This window comes from Cupressus sempervirens, chromosome 6 (assembly GCF_028749045.1).
Source record: "Cupressus sempervirens isolate cs-2001-9-10 chromosome 6, ASM2874904v1, whole genome shotgun sequence".
Lineage (NCBI taxonomy): Eukaryota > Viridiplantae > Streptophyta > Pinopsida > Cupressales > Cupressaceae > Cupressus > Cupressus sempervirens.
Window position 1 is genome coordinate 51949746 of NC_143123.1, and position 12722 is coordinate 51962467.

Sequence of the window (12722 nt, forward strand, 5' to 3'; positions counted from 1 at the left end):
AGTGGGCCTAAGATGATCATTAAATCGTACATGAATTAGGTTCTTACAAAATAGGATTATATAAGTTCTTAGTTGCATTCCATTTTGGTTGATTCTTCAAGGGGGAGTTATTTGATTAAGGGAGTCGACTATGTTTATAGAAGTGTTTATACATATTGAAAACATGTTTTGTGAAGGTACACACACGCAGATAGATATATACATATGTGTGTGTGTGTGTGTGTGAAATTATTTTTGGTAAATATGTTGTTTTCATTTGAGAGGGAGAAATGTATACAAATTGGCATTGAGTGTTTTTAAGTCATTATTTGTCCTCGGCGTCCAAGAAGGGGGGATAATTTAGTGTTATGAAGGTCCACAAGTGTTGTCATCAATGAAAAGGGCAATATTATAGCCCAAATGAATGTTTTATTGGCATTGACGTTAATTTGTTATAGTTAGTCTCTCGAAGATGGATGCGATGTCCCTTTGTGTTCAAGAGCAATACAATATCAAAATGATGCATGTAGATTTTTTTAGATATGTTGTTTCTGTGTAAGGGGGAGAAATGCATGCAAATTTAGATCTTAAGTATTTGCTTAAGACACTATGTCCTTGATGTCAAAGGGGGGGAAGTATTTTGATGTTATGAAGGTTGCAAGGGAGGTTAGGCTTGTAAGTTAATTGCAAAAGATAGATTGGAGACTACAGAGGATGCTAATAGTGTGGAATTAGAGATTGAGATCATGATTAATCTCTATGGGCTCTCTAATATTCTCACTCAAGGGGGTCTTCATTGAAGAGGTACATGTGCATTTGGTCATGGATATTTGTGCTAGTAGCGAACTCTTTGATTATTTTGTTTAATTATTTATTATTTAACTATGTATGCAACCCTATTATTTATTATTTAAATATGTTTATTTTGTTTTCCTTTCATTTCTTTTAAATGTTTGGTAAACACAATTATGTGAAGAGGTATCTTATATGGACTTGCATACTTTGTCACTATCAACATACCCCTTGCTCCTTTGGGTGCAAGTGCTAGTTAATATTTGGTGTATGTTAGCACTTAAATTGATATGTTCATTTCAAAGTCTTCTCTTTGCTTGCTCAATGACCAATGTTCTTTATACGTAGGTAGCTAGGGGCTCCTATTACTTTCCCTTAGATTGTTTACTATGTTTGCTTATCTCAACATATGTCTATGGTTGCCTTTCTTTGTCTTGTTCAACGCCCAAGCCACATGGAAGCCACATGGAAGCCGATCAACCCACGTGATGTACTCTACTTCCCAATCGTGTGGCAGTTGTTTAGTTTTGCCGCTGAGACTCCCTGTTGATGATCCCCGCCTTACATGGTTCCACTTTCCTAGCTAGATGACCGTTTTTCCTTATAGCTTATGGCTCTTGGTACTTTAATTTATAAATCTCCTCCCTTTCTTTTGAACGCTTTTCCTCCTGAGTCCTTATTACACGTCTTTATATCATTACTCACTAAAATAGAAATGTATTCCATTTATATTAAAATATTTATTATGTATATTGTTATTGAAATAAAATTGTTAGAAATATATTTAATATTTTTATTGAATAACATTTACAACGTATATATATATATATATATATATATATATATATATATATAATTGTATATGTTATGAGGGTTATATGTCAAAACAGGGTCATGACAGGTAATCAGAGTAGTATCTTAGTAGAAATTCATCTAAGAGTCCAATTTTATTTACCTTCACGCGAAGCTTGTTTAGCAAATTCTCCCAGATGGCTCATGGTTGCCTAGAAACAATGATAGGAATGCCGAGATAAGTCAAAGGGAGTGACCCAATCTGAAACCGCAAGATATTAGCAATCCTCCTTTGAATAGGTTCAAGAGTGTTAAAAAAAAAAATAGAGAACTTATGCTCATTAATTTTATGGCTTGATGTTGTCAAATAGATGGCAAGAGTAGGCTAAATAGCCTCAACTTCTTGGATGTCTCAAGGAATACTCGCAAGAGCGGTGTCATCAACAAATTGAAGGTGAGAAAGAGAAGGTAACCCATTATCCCAATGCCAACCATGAATGGAATTATGAGAAACGTGACACTTCATAAATCTGCCTAGGCCCTCTGCCTTACTAATAAAGAGATAGGGGGAGAGAGGATCAGCCTGGCGTAGACCCCTAGAGGCACCAAATAACTAGGAAGGCTGGCCATTACGAAGAGTAGAGAAAGATGCAGTAGTAACACAACTCATAGTCCAACTTACACACTCTAGGATAAAGCCAAAGGAAAGAAGAATATTCCTTAGGAAACTCCATTTAACTCTATCATAGACCTTGGCCATATCCAATTTAATAAACATAGATCATTCCCTTGAACGAGCCATAGAATGAATAACTTCAGTAGCAATAAAAATCCCATCTAAAATTTTCTTTTCTACATCAAAACCACCTTGTTCTTCTAAGATAATGGTAGGGAGCCACCTTTTAAGCCTCTCAGCGATCAACTTGGTAATAACTTTGTAGACCATAGTAGACAAAGTAATAGGCCTAACAAACTCCAGTTTATTAGCCCCGTCATTTTTTGGAATAAGAGCTAAGAAGGTAGAATTCAAGCCAGGAGCATCTTCTTGCTAGAATAATTTTCCCTAACCACCTCCAACAAATCCTAATTAATAATATCCCAAATTTCTTGGAAGAATTCAATAGGAAATCCATCATGGCTTGGAGTTTTTCCTTTATGCATACCAAAAACCACCTCCTCCAACTCAGCCATAGAGAGAAGTCACATGAGATAATCATTCATTTCCCGAGTATCAAGGGAGGGAATAAATAAATAAATAATAGTCTTTTCATTGACAACTGGGGTAGAGTCCTCAGAAAAGAGGGTAGAGAAGTACCAAGCAACCTCCTGGAGTAAAGCAGGCAAGGAAGGCAATTAAAGACCTTTTGAATTAACCAAAGAATAAATATAGCTCTGATTCTGACGAGCTTGCACAATTTTCTAAAAAAGGATAGTTTTCATATCTCCCTCCTAGAGCCAATCAACTCTGGCCTTTTCCTTCTAGTTAAATTTCTCATGAAGTTCCCATTCCTCCAAATCTCTAAAGTTAAGGGATTCAACTTTGCCTAGAGCCTCAAAGAAACCAAAATCCCTAATCTTCCTGGTATTATCATCGAGACGCTCCTGAGCTTTCTCTTTCATGGCATGAAGGTTCCCTGTCATGTCCCCATTTAAATATATTTATTAAATATAATGTTAAATTAATTCTATAATGATTAAAATTTTGGGTGATTACACATCCTAACCTACACCCATCACCTCACTGACTAAGTCTAATACTTTTACTGATCACTCACTAATCATTATTAAAAGGCCATTTCTAACCCTCTTAGCACTAAGTGGTTGGTCACACAACCTTACTAAAAAGGGATCACATTCACATTACCTCCAATGTAAGTCATTTCTCTTACACTTGTCTCCCCTTTTGTGTTCAAAATCTTGAGCCTCCACTTTCTTACATCTTTGTCCTCACTTGTCATAGACAAGTCACCATCTAAGTTACTCACACATATGTGAACATTTTTCCTCTTACATGGCTATTATCCTCATCCATGTGTCTCCTATATGGATGACATATATAAGAGACACATATATAGGAGACACATGGGCACCACCTCATCCAAGCTCCTCAACTTGCTCCAAAAACCTATAAATAGAGCCTTTGCAAAGAGGAAATCATCGCTTTTCGAATGGCATTGCTATTATCTTAATTTTCTAGAGCATTTGAGTACTATCATAGAAAATCTCGTCTTTAATTCAGTAAGAATGAATCATATCTAATTCTCAATTGCACATCATTTGTAACTTTAATAGTGAATCTTTATCAATCTTCAATGTTGAAAGTTTGAAACTAGTTCTTTTTACTAGCTCTTTGAAAAAAGAGGGGTAAAAATTTATTAAGATAGAAAGGATTGCAACAAGGAGAGCTCAACAAGGAGCTCTGTCATGAAAAACAATTTCATTAAATTCTTGTACCAGCTCAAAGGGAAGCTACCCACTATCCATAATATTAAAGCATGCATCCATTATTAGACAAAACCCATTTGAAACTTGCATCCATTATAGCCAATATTTCATCAATTTTCTGCAGCGGCATTGGTTTTTTGTGAACTATCACCATAGTGAACCATGGAATACAACCAGAGAGCACTTACATCACAATGGCAGTCCATCCTTGAACAACACCTGCACAACAAGAGAGAGAAAATATTTTATGAAATAGGTTTCACTTAAATTTTGAATCTGATACACATCAACTGTCAAACTAACAAATATGAATATTAATTTAACGACTATTATCACATCCATAGGAAGAGATTCAAATACTGAAAGACATTTAAATTGTCTTTCAAATACTGGTTCCTCTCCTTCAAGTATTCTTTTGCAAAGCAGGGCTAATAATGGGATTTTAACTTACCAGCGCCTGGGGTAATGCAGACTAGTCCAGTTATAAGATCCAAACAATATAAGAATATAAGATCCAAACAAGTCCATACAAGAAGACTTGTAGGTGCACATATGTTGGTATTAGGAACAGCCATGGATGAAACAACATTGGCAGCATAACGGGCGCTTCCATTAAAACCACACCAACCCAACCACAAGAAACCAACTTCAGTCAGCATATACAAAAATCTTTCTCTGTGCTGTTGTAGCCTATGTCCTACCTGTTCTCCTCAAGAATTCAATCAATAAAAACAATCAGGCCACAGAATCTCCTCATAAATTCAATCAATAGAAACGATGAGGTTACCTAGAATCATAGAATCAGTAGGTAACGTAGGAGAAAGTGCTTAAGGAAGAAGAAAGAATTGGGCATACCCAATAAGCTGCGGCAGAGCTAAAATCAATGAAACCCCACCGCAAAAGGAATCCTCCTCCCCACAAACTGAAAGCCCCAACAGCATATGAAAAGCTGAGCCAGACTGGTACAAATGCACAAAGAGCCATGAATGCTGAATTAACTGCCCATTTCTTCTTCACAATGATTCGATAGAGGATAACAATGCTTCGGTAGAGGAAATCAAGATCTGGTTTCATATCCAAAGCCACCAAAGTTAGAGTTACCGATACAAGAGCTGCATATACCATTTGGCTTGCACCTTGTGATAGAGCAACAGATATCATTTGCATTGCATTTGGGGTCCTCCTATGTTAAAGGAAACCAAGTCTGGTACTGCTGTGCCGTTGCGGCGGGGAATCGGCTCTGTGTCCGCCATGGCAGCTACAAATTTAAGTGTTCAATTCAAATCCTGTGAAAAAACTCATCAGAGTTTATGATCTATTAGAAAGTCAGAAAGGCGTAATGTATGATATTTATCTTCATAAAACATGATTTTCTACTGATCCCCACCAAAGGGCCTACTACAGAATGTTTAGGAGAGTACAACAGAATAGAAATCAACACAGAATATCACAAAATTTCAAATTTCTACGCTGGAAATTAGAAAAAGGCAATCAAATCAAAATTATGGAGCTGCAAAATTGAGGACGTCGATTCTACAACTAAAGCAAAGAAAATCTAGTAAACTTAAAAATTCTTAAATTTGAATCTGTGAATTTGACTATCAAGTGGTGGTAAACTTGCTTTTCTCGCAAGAGCTTGAGAATGTTAGTTGGCAGCTAGCCACTGTTGTTAATCAGAGTCTTCTTTATTGTACCTCTCTTGAGTTCATTAGGTTTACTTACATTCTTCGTGAATGGAACAGCTGCTGATTGTTTGGCCAAATGGACTTCTGATCATGCTCCAGGCTGGAATATTATGGATATAGGGCAGCTTCCCTTTGAGCTGGAACAAGAATTTGATGAACTTGTTGCTCATGACCTTGTTGTAATCCTTTCTGTCTTAATAAATTTTTATCCTTTTTTCTAAAAAAAAATTGCAGCAAAGAATTTGAAGCAAATTGCTATTGGTTCCAAAAATACATGTCTCAATCTCCTTTGTTAAAACTTTACAAATCACTAACTCTGAGCTCAAGAAAGGAAAAACCACAAATAAGTCTTTATATTTACTCGCCATTTTTCTCCCTCTCTTTTATTAAAATCTACAGGATGCTCTAAATCCGTCTTACAAGAATCAAGAATTAATAGAAAAGAAACTGGATAACATCTAATAAAAACAGAGTGCTCTGCCCCAAAACAGGGGAGTCCATATAAAGCCTGCAAGGAATTGAAAGACTCAATACAGAGGCATTATGTAATCTATCCATTAGATTAAATTAAATTTCTCGTGTGTGTGTGTCAATTGAATTGTGTATTTGTATTTTATGTATTTCTTGCCTTTGTTTCCTAATAGGAGAAATGTAGGAGAACTCTTCCAACCTTGAAATGCTAAAGATGCTCTCGCTGCGTTTTGTGAGAGTTAAGATTTGCTGGGACTAAAATGGCCGAGCCGACGTTCCACAAAAGAAAGCTGATGCTGAACTTATATGTTTCCGTCCGGCCTGCAATTTGAAGTTCACCCTTGGTGTCATGTATATTTTTATGACGGCTTGGTTGAATGTGACTACATCCCATTGCCAACATTCCAGTCGACAAAAATTGAAAAAGCATTAGGTATCTTATTCAAGGGGGCTTTTCAAGGGACCACTTCCTTTCTTTGATTAAAATACCTCTTCTTTTGAACTTGCAAATGGTTACTACTCTCGGAAGATATACTCATATTATTATACTCTACCTATTAAAGGCAAGGTACAAATATGTCCTTTTTTGAATTCAAGCCTAATTTTCAAACGTTAAAATCTAGTTGGAACAAAGATGTAATTAAAAAATAAAAATAAAAAAATAATCTAGTTTGAAAAGAAACAAACAACAAATATGTAGTAAAAGAGAAAAAATTAGAATAAGAATAAGAAGAATAAATTAATTATTATTTATTTACATATGAATAGAATTACAATGTATAGATTTCTTGAAAGCAAACAATGGAGGAAAAATGAAATAAAATTGACTAAACACAAATATTATTTAGTTAGCTTACAAACTGAGCAATTACAAGTTTATTCATAAATCACAGATAAAACAAGTTGCAAAAAACAAATTTCCTTAAAGGTAGGATACAAATTCAACGCTGCTAATTTTATTGGAGTAACAATGTGAATTGTTTGCATATGTACTACAGAGTGTTTTTGACATATGGTGGAGGGAAAATAAAACAACCAATTAATTATCTTGTGAATGGAGAATCTCAACCAACCAATTAAATAGCCCCTGGTGGGATGGGTGTCTCTCCCATTAAAGACCTATAATTTTTTTTTAAAAGTGCAGTTTCACTAATGCTCTTGGCAAAAGCAAACAATTTTTGAAACAATGAGCATAATTTTGATTAGCTATTAATAATCAGTGCTTAAATTTGTCTCCCTCCACTATAGTTCCAAGGCAGGAACTTGACAATAGTATGTTCATTATTTATTTATAGCCAACATTTAACATTTATAAGCTCTCTCCCTTTGTTATAGTTCTATAGAAAGAACTAAAAAAGACTTTGTTGTTTGTCTGTAATTGACATTTAACATTTGTAATCAATTAAGTTGAGTTGTGGAGATATGTTTATTTCAATTCACAAATATTTGAGGGCATTTTTATGCATCAGTTAGAATTTATTGACGATTTTAGATAATTGAAGATGTTGACTTAACGGGATAATTGGATGCATCAATACAATCTCTCACCAATCAATAAATTTTAAGCCATTAATTTCATGAGCGTTATCACATCTTGCCAAATAAAAGTCTATTTGTAACTAGAAGTAATAGTCTATCACAAATCAAAATCTTTCCTATAGGAAGAGTTGATCCACTCAACTCTAGAGCTTTGTTTCCAACATGATTGTTGTCTTTTGTACTTGAAAGCAAATAGAAATAAGTAAATTCAAAAGTTGATTATGAATAAAACTCTGGCCACCAAGGACAAAATAATGAGTTGAAGAGGAATGTCCCAACACTATGATCTTCTCCACAATCCAACCTTGATCCAAAGCAAATTGCCTCATTTGCACCTGTGTTCAAGCCCTAACTTTCTTCCCATTAGACTCACCATATGTGCAACTTCACATAAGTGGACTTCCCATTCTCTAACTTTATATCCAAATCCCTTACCTTCATCAAGATAAAGTAGACTAAAGATTCCTTTGCAAGACGTTAGAGGCCTTTGGTTTCTCTAAACAATGGATAAACCCCATCTTCAACTGTATATCTACCCCCAAATTTTCAATTTTAATTAATGCGGGACCGAAGGGTTATTTTAATATCTCGAGAGGTGTTAGAAAAGAAGATCCTATCTCCCCTTTCCTTTTCATAATAATGGTAGAAACCTTTGGTAGATCTATTAAAAGCCAGACAAAATAAAAAATAAAAGGAGTTCTAGTCGATGAAGGAGTAGATAAAGTAACCCATCAGCAATTTGCAGACAATACAATTCTGTCTGGGGAAAGTAACCTAGAAGAAGCCAGAAATCTCAAACAAATAATCACCACCTATTCCTTAGCTTCAGGTCTAGAAGTCAACAAAGAAAAATAGGAAATCTTCTTCATGAACACAAATCTTGGAATAGGAACAAGCATTTGTGGAATAATGGGTTTCAGTAAAGGCAATTTTCCTTACAAATACTTAGGGATCCAAATAGAAGAAAAAGTTCGAACAAATAAGATATGAAATCCAGTTATGGATAAAATAGACCAAAGAATGAAAAACTAGAAGGGGAAATGGTTAACAAAGGTAGGAAGGGAAATTAAAACGAAATTTGTTCTCTCAGCAATCCCAACTTATCAAATGTCATGTTTACCTCTTCCAAAGGGAGTCTTAAATAAAATAAATAGCAAGCTAAGGAATTTCTTCTGGAAAGGAATGAAAGATAAGAAAAAATAAGCACTAATTAAGTGGGAAAAATTTGTAGACTGAAAGAAGGAGGTTTGGGAATTAAAAATTTAGAATGGAAAAACAAATCCTTAGGAGCGAAGATGGTTTGGAGAATGTTCGAAAATCTCTAAAGAAAATGGGCACAGATCCTTTATCACAAATACTTAGACCCCACATATCCTTTTTCTCTTCTCAGAACTAAAAACCCACCAAAAGGCTCTCAATCATGGAACTTTTAAATAAAATATAGATCTTTGATTTGTAACAATCTAACTTGGGATATAGGGTGATGCAGGAGCATCCTGGGCTTGCTTGCAATCTTGCATGTTAGAGGTGTTTGGATTTAGAGTTGTGGACTTAGTCACCAAAGAGTGTGCTCGATCATTATTGAAAGTAGTGTTGGCCGAGGTGCTTAGCCATTGAAGGGGCTCGATCATTGAAGAGCTTGGTAGATACCATTTCTCGGCACTCTCTATTGTGCTCAACATGTATTGGTTACTTGGCAATGCATGGGAGTTTGTTGACACTCAACATTGTGTTGGTGCCGACTGGAGTTCTTATAGGTTTTCTTGATTGTTTTAGTGCATGTAGTGTGTGATCATGATGTGGATCAATCTAGGAGTTTTGTGGACTTATGTGGGGTCTTGGTTATCTCTCTTACGTGCATTTAATTATGGTTGTAAACTTGGGGGCTTGTCCCAAGTATTTTTGTGGGGTCATCGTAGGTTAACATGAGGGTTAACACTTTGTATTTAATGTTTGTTGTAAGCTGACTTGTGGCTTAGATATGCACTTAATGTAAGGGTTTATTTAATTTTGTAACCTACTAGGTCGACTTGTGGCTTAGTTGGGTATAATTAAGGGGTTTTGTGGAGTCTTTAGTCATTATCATCCAGCTTGGAGAAGAGGATGAAGTGTAGAAGTGAACTTTGAAGAGCTAGTGGTTACAGTTTAGAAACAAGGAGGTTGTTTGGTGGCTTGTGAGCACAAGTTGAGATCTTGGAGGTTTCTACCAAAGTGTTGTTATGTTACAGATCTGGACTAGCTGAGATTAATTTGCAGTTGGATCTTGCAGAACTATTTTGTAATTTCTGTTGTATTTGGCCCTATCCTAGAAGGCCTTATAGTCGGGCATATTGCATGTAAACATTTATATTTATGAATAAAGTGTTGTGATTTGATATCAAATCTTTCTTTATTGTTGTGTTTCCATTGTGTGGTTATTTGCTGGGGGCTAGGACATCTCTTTTAGGGAATCTCCTGTCTTGCACTACATCAGGTGGTATCAGAGTGAAGGTTTTCTTGAGTGTGTAGATAAATGGTTGAAGTAGAGGTAGTTTGAACCAGGACTTGGGTGAAGGTTGGAAGAGATGGTTGATCTAGTAGAGCTTATTGATCTTCTGGATTTTTGGATCTATTGCTTTGGATTTGCAAAGGATCTTGAAAGATGCCTCCAAGAATATTGAACCCTAGGGAAATTGATGATCTTAGTAATGTTGTGGAAGAAAGAATCTTAGAGAAGGTTAAAGAAGATTTTAGATCTAAAATGGAGGAGGTTAAAGCTAGTTTTAGATCTCAGATAGCATTGATGAAGAGTACTGACATGATTGCTGAAATTGTGAGTGCTTTAGGTGGTGTACTTAGGCATGTGGGTACTGAAGGTATATATGAGGAAGTTGTTGAAGACTTTAAAGTTGTTGGATTGAGTGGTGAGAATAGAACTGATCGTGTGGAGAGCCCTATTGGAATTAGGGCTAGTCAGTTTGCTAGACTTGGATCTCAGTTAAACTTGAAGCATAAGATGGAGGTTTCTAATGTTGGAAATCTAATTGAAAAAGATCATATTGTTTGCAAAGAGGGAGATTGTTGATAAAGAATGTTTTCAATCATTGTTTTGCCACTAATGTCAAACCTACTATTTGCTAGAATGACAATTTTTCATAAGATCTAAGTACCATCACTTAGTTGATTGATGAAGAGGATTTAATCAACAAGATGTAACAAAAGCACCCAAGGGAAAGGTTGAGTTACGGTTTTGTAATGGAGTGCAAGGATCAGTTAAGACAATGGTAAAATGATGTATTGATAATACACTTGAAGATACAGAGTTTGATCACACTTAGATACATTAGAAGTATAAGTTGTAACAAGGTTGTCTACAAAGCTTGACTAAGTTCATTAGTGAGTGCCGAGCAAGCTAGTTCATGTCAAGCAAATTTTTAGTTAGTGCTGAGCAAATGCAAAATCTAGTGTGGCTGAGTAATACAGAAGGAGCTGAGCAAGTTCAGGTGCCGAGAAAAGTACTAGATGCCAAGCATTAGTAAAGCTTAGTGGATGCTGAGTGAATCCACAATAGGTGTCGAGCATCAGTAAAACATAGTTGGTGACGAGTAACACAATATGTGTCAAGCACCAAAATTTCAATAGTCCTGAGCTACTGCATTATTTGAAAAGTCAAAGATTCACCAAATCTAAGCCGACAAGTTTGTTACCTTGAGTTTTGTGAACCAAATGGAGGATAAGGATGATGAGCTAGAGGCACATAATTTTAAGTAAACCATTTTTAGGTAAATTCAAGAGGATTCTTCATTATGTTTCTAGAAGGAACAAGATAAGTGTTAGATTCATTGAATCCTACCTAATCCATTTGATCTAAAATTAAAATTGAGAAGATGAAGAGCGGGAAAAGTTTTCCAAACTTCTATATAAGGAGTCACAGGCCAAGAAGCTAGAGTTGTTGAGGTGCCAAGTTGCGAAGCTGTTGAAGGGTGTCAAGGAAAAGGCATTGAGAGGAAGGAACAGAGCATAGAGACTCTTCTTTGATAAGTGACCATATAGGAGATTGCACTAGTACATCGAGCATGGAGACTCAAGGAGACAAAGCTTGAAAGGAGGACAAGTTGCACTAGTACAGTTTATCGATAGCCCTCACGAGCTTTGAGTTATGACCCTCGAAAGATCGACCTCCAAATGCACTTTGAGCACCTTGGAGACTCCTCGGTATGGGGTGGCCGCAAATGATGGATGATCTTCGTGGCCAAAACAAGGGTGTGACTAGGGTTCACCCGCCCATCCGAAGCTAATGGAACTGACAATTCAATGCCAAGATCAGTGGTTTCAAAGTTACGTTGTGCTGCACCTATGAACTGGGGCACATTGCGAGTTTTGGCATTGAGCGAGATCGTTGTGCTGAATCCAAACAGAATGTGACCTCTCAAAAATGAGATAGGTTATTTTAAACCTCAGTATCACTGTCCTGTAGCATTTGAGAGTTCATCGATAGCCCTCACGAGCTCTGAGTTATGACCCTCGAAAGATCGACCTCCAAATGCACTTAGAGCACCTTGGAGACTCCTCGGTACGGGGTGGCCGCAAATGATGGATGGTCTTCGTGGCCAAAACAAGGGTGTGACTAGGGTTTACCCACCCATCCGAAGCTAATGGCACTGACGATTCGATGCCAAGATCAACGATTTCAAAGTTACGCTGTGGTGCACCTATGAACTAAGGCACACTGCGAGTTTTGGCATCGAGTGAGATCGTTGTGCTAAATCCAAACAAAATGTGATCTCTCGAAAATGAGATAAGTTATTTTAGGCCTCAGCATCACTGTCCTGTAGCATTTGATAGTTCATCGATAGCCCTCACGAGCTCTGAGTTATGACCCTCGAAAGATCGACCTCCAAATGCACTTAGAGCACCTTGGAGACTCCTCGGTACGGGGAGGCCATGGACGATCGAGGGTCTACATGGTTGGAACAAGGGTGTCACTATGGTTCACCCACCTACTCAGAGCTAATGGCACTGACTTGTAGTCGTTAGGAG

At 36.6% G+C, this 12722-nt stretch overlaps 1 pseudogene across 1 annotated transcript in view; it reads right to left on the reverse strand.

Moving 5' to 3' along the window:
* Nucleotides 1–4042: 4042 nt before the first annotated feature.
* Nucleotides 4043–12722, reverse strand: part of LOC149551088 (ammonium transporter 3 member 1-like) — a 51244-nt pseudogene continuing 42564 nt past the window's right edge. The window contains exons 3-5 of the transcript XR_016353451.1: nt 4864–5019; nt 4460–4709; nt 4043–4227 (exon numbers count right to left, since the gene is read on the reverse strand). The product of XR_016353451.1 is annotated as an ammonium transporter 3 member 1-like (transcript). The remainder of the gene's footprint in view (nt 4228–4459; nt 4710–4863; nt 5020–12722) is intronic.